We start from the raw sequence: 4,101 nt of genomic DNA on the forward strand, positions 1-4,101 counted from the left end.
AGGCGTGGTGGCTCAGGCCTGTAATCCCAGCTACTCTGGAGGCTGAGGCAGGAGAATCGCTTGAATTCGGGAGGCGGAGGTTTCAGTCAGCCCAGATGGAGCCACTGCATTCCAGCCTGGGTGACAGAGTGAGACTCCATCTCAAAAAAAAAAAAAAGACTTAATACCTATTAACCCCTTGTCATATCTGTTGTAAAAATTTTTTGTGTGTGTTTGTTTATTTCAAGGAATATTTAATTTACTCTCAAGAGTGCAATACAAAAGGGCCAAATACAGTGAAGGAACACATTCCCCCATTAACACCAACGACAATGCTCTTTTAAACATGTGCCTGTTGAATGGAATGGGGATTTCATAAAATTCACTAAAAAAATAATGCAGTGAGTCTCATCACAGCTAATATCCTTATACAATCTAGTTGTGACATGAATGTTTATAATACTTCAAACAGTTTCAACCTGAAGTTTTCATACCACACCTTCATGTTCGTACAGTCCTCAGTAAGATAATCTACAGTTTTTACAACCATTCAAAGAACAAACCATTGAATAAAACCACATTGATTAAGGCTTAAGCAAGTAATATAGAGCCCCAAACTAAATGGTTAAGTATATGTGCTCCTTGTACAGACATCTATTTGATTCTCTCGTGACTATTAAAAGTTGGTTCTCAGCAAATAAACCCTTTAAAGGCAAAATTCACCTCATTTGAGTTTTGACTCAGAAGTTCAACAGCAATAATGAAGTCCACAGTCTTATTGGCAAAACTGATACACATGTCTCTAAGTCACTATGCTCAAGGTTAAGAGCGATGCATATTCCATTTTTACATTTTACTGAAATTTTACATGTTCAATTCATGATTTAAAATCTCTAGGTTTTCATTCCTTCAAACTGTTTGAAGACACAGTGTGTCACAGACTTAAGACTTCTGTTTCTCCCTCTATATTCTTTAAACGGAAACATTTCTCAAGTGTCTACATGTTCTAGAAGGGGAATTTTTCGGAGGTGGCTACTTCTTCGGAATAGTCCGACGCCATCAGGCCTCTATCAGGCGTAAACTTCCAGGCACTCAGTTCATTTTGGGCTTGTTCCAGTTTGTCTTTAGTTTATTCCAATTCACCTTTCATTTTTAGGAAAACCAAGTTTGATCGCTGGGTCTACCATTGTTGATCTCAGCTGGGCAACGCTCAGCTGCTGGACTTGCTTGAGGTACTGGATTTGAGTAGTACACTCTTGCATCTGTTGTTCCTTGGTTGTTAGTCGCATTACGAGGATGTTTTCCCTGCGTGCGGACTCCTGCTGTTGTTGCTTTAGTTTTTCTTCAGACTCTGTTAGGCTAGTTACATCATTAGAGTTAGGATCTGTGTACTTGCCCTCCAAAGCTTGTACATATGCTTCATATTGTTTCCATCTTAGAATTAACTCATCTCTTGCCATAACTTTTAAGTCTGTTTCACTCAGTCGAACTTTCTTGGGAAGAGGTTCTTCGTTGCTCATCTTGAATCAGAAGAGTCGCCTTTCAGGCGTGGCCGCAGTCACTCGCCCGCCGCGGGGTCCCGCCAGGAGAGGAAAGGTGAAGGGAGGGAGGCCGCCTGCTTAGCCCGATCGGGCCTGGAGGAGCACAGGAGCAGCTGCTCCCGGGTAACACGCTCCGTCCTTTCCCAGGAGCCTGGCGCGAGCTCCGCGGGCGCGGGAGCTCAGCAAGCGCGGTAAGGGAAGCGCTGTGTGTTTGTTGGTTGGTTGGTTTGTTTGTTTTAAATAAAAGAGGAAACTCTTTAAAGTTGGACTCAGGCTTTTTGAGGCCTTCCCCTGTCACTTAGGCTGGACTGCAGTGGTGTCATCATAGCTAACTGCAGCTCACCGCTGGGCTCAAGGGATCCTCCTGCCTCAGCCTCTGGAGTAGCTGGAACCAGAGGTGTACACCACCATACCTAGCTAATTTTTAAAGTTTTTGTTTGTTTTTTGTTTTTATTGAGACAGCGTCTCACTCTGTCGCCCAGGTTGGAGTGCAATGGTGCGATCTCAGCTCACCACAAACTCCGCCTCCTGGTTTCAAGTGATTCTCCTGCCTCAGCCTCCCAAGTGGCTGTGATTACAGACGCCCGCCACCAGACTTGGCTAATTTTTGTATTTTTAGTAGAGATGGAGATTTCACCATGTTGGCCAGGCTGGTCGCAAACTCCTGACTTCGTGATCCCCCCAACCCTGCACTTCGACCTCCCAAAGTGCTGGGATTACAGGCGTGAGCCACCTTGCCGGGCCAAATTTTAAAGTTTTACAGAGACAGGGTCTTGCTATGTTTCCCAGACTAGTCTCAAACTCCTGGGCTCAAGCAATCCTCCCCCTCAGCCTCCCTAAATGCTGGGAATACAGATGTGACCCTCCACACCTGGCCCCCATAGACTTATATTATAAATCCTTTTTATTTTGTAATGACTTCAAACATGTGGGAAAATTACAAGAATAATTTAGAGAAATTTTTGTGTATCTTTTATCCAAAGATTTTTTTAAAGTTTATCTATTTGTCATAATTCTCTCTGTGTATACATGTATATGTGTGTGTATGTATATTATATTTGGTTACATGTTTTTATATTGTTTTATGTACATATATACACATAAGTTTATGTGTGTATATAGTAATATATAATAATTTGATGTAAACATGTATATATTCCTTTTGTGTTGATTTTTACTCTCTCCATGGTAGAGTAGATTGCAGACATCATGCCTCTGACTTTAGGGTTTCTTCTTTATGACAAAGATACTGGCCAGGTGCAGTGGCTCACTCCTATAATCCCAACGTTTTGGGAGCTGAGACAGGAGGATCGCTTGAGACTTGGAGTTCAAGACAGCCTGGGCAACATAGGAGACCCCAGCTCTACAAAAACTAAAAATTAGCCAGTTGTGGTGGTGCACACCTGTCATCCTAGCTACTTGGGAGGCTGATATGGGAGGATCACTTGTGCCTAGGAGCTCGCGTTATCTCCAGTGAGCAGTGAGCCAAGATTGAGCCACTGAACTCCAGCCTGGGTAACAGAGTGAGACCCCTGTCTCAAAAAAGAAAAGAAAAAACAAAGATATTTTCTTACCTAACCATAGTACAGTTATGAAGTTCAGAAAATTTAACATTGACACAATACTTTAATCTCATCTATAATCTACATTCTAATTTTGTTAATTGTCCCAAATATATCCTTTAAGATATTTTTCTCTCCAGGATCCAGTCCAGGATCACATGTGGCGTGTCCCTAATCTGGCAAATTTCCCCAATCATTGTTTGTCCTTCATGATACTGGCGTTTTTGAAGGATACAGACCATTTATGTCACAGAAAAGTTTGCAATTTCTTTTCTGTTTCCTCTGGAGGTATGTGACTTCTACTTGCCCCTCATTGATGAAGTTATTTTTTTAAAAAACAACTTTCTGAGTTATAAGTCATATACCGTAAAATTGACTCATTTAAAACCTACAGCTCAATGCTTTTTACTAAGTTCACAGGGTTGTGCAGCTATCACCTCAATATAACTTTAGAATATTTTCATTCTCCCTAAAAAAAAACCATGCCCATCAACTATTACTCCCTATCTCCCTTTTACCCCTCCAACCCACACACCCGGCTCTTAACAAGCATTCATCTAACTTTACCTCTCTAGATTTGCTTATTCTGGACATTTCACATAAATTACATCATACATCATACAATGTGTGTTTTTTGTGACGCAATTCTTTCACTTAGCATAACGGTTTCAAAGTTCATTTGTATTGTAGCATGTAGCAGGTATCAGTACTTTATTTCTTCTTTTTTTCTTTCTTTCTTTCTTTTGAAGACGGGATCTCACTCTGTTGCCCAGGCTGGAGTACAGTGGTGCAATCGCAGCTCACTGCAGCCTCGACCTCCTGGGCTTACATAATCCTCCCACTTCAGCCTTCCAAGTAGCTGTACCACCACAGTTGGCTAATTTTTTAATTTTTTGAAAATATTGGGCCTCACCATGTTGCCCAGGCTGGACTTGAACTCCTGGGCTCAAGTGATCCTCCCACCCCAGCCTCCTAAAGTCCTGGGATTACTGGCATGAGCTACTGGACCCAGCCAGTAT

At 41.9% G+C, this 4,101-nt stretch overlaps 1 pseudogene; it reads right to left on the minus strand.

Annotated features, from left to right (window-relative positions):
* Positions 1-985: 985 nt before the first annotated feature.
* On the minus strand, positions 986-1,540 carry LOC111544201 (annotated as a pseudogene).
* Between the last annotated feature and the right edge of the window lie 2,561 nt (positions 1,541-4,101).

Source organism: Piliocolobus tephrosceles, chromosome 7 (genome assembly GCF_002776525.5).
Source record: "Piliocolobus tephrosceles isolate RC106 chromosome 7, ASM277652v3, whole genome shotgun sequence".
NCBI classification, from domain to species: Eukaryota; Metazoa; Chordata; class Mammalia; order Primates; family Cercopithecidae; genus Piliocolobus; species Piliocolobus tephrosceles.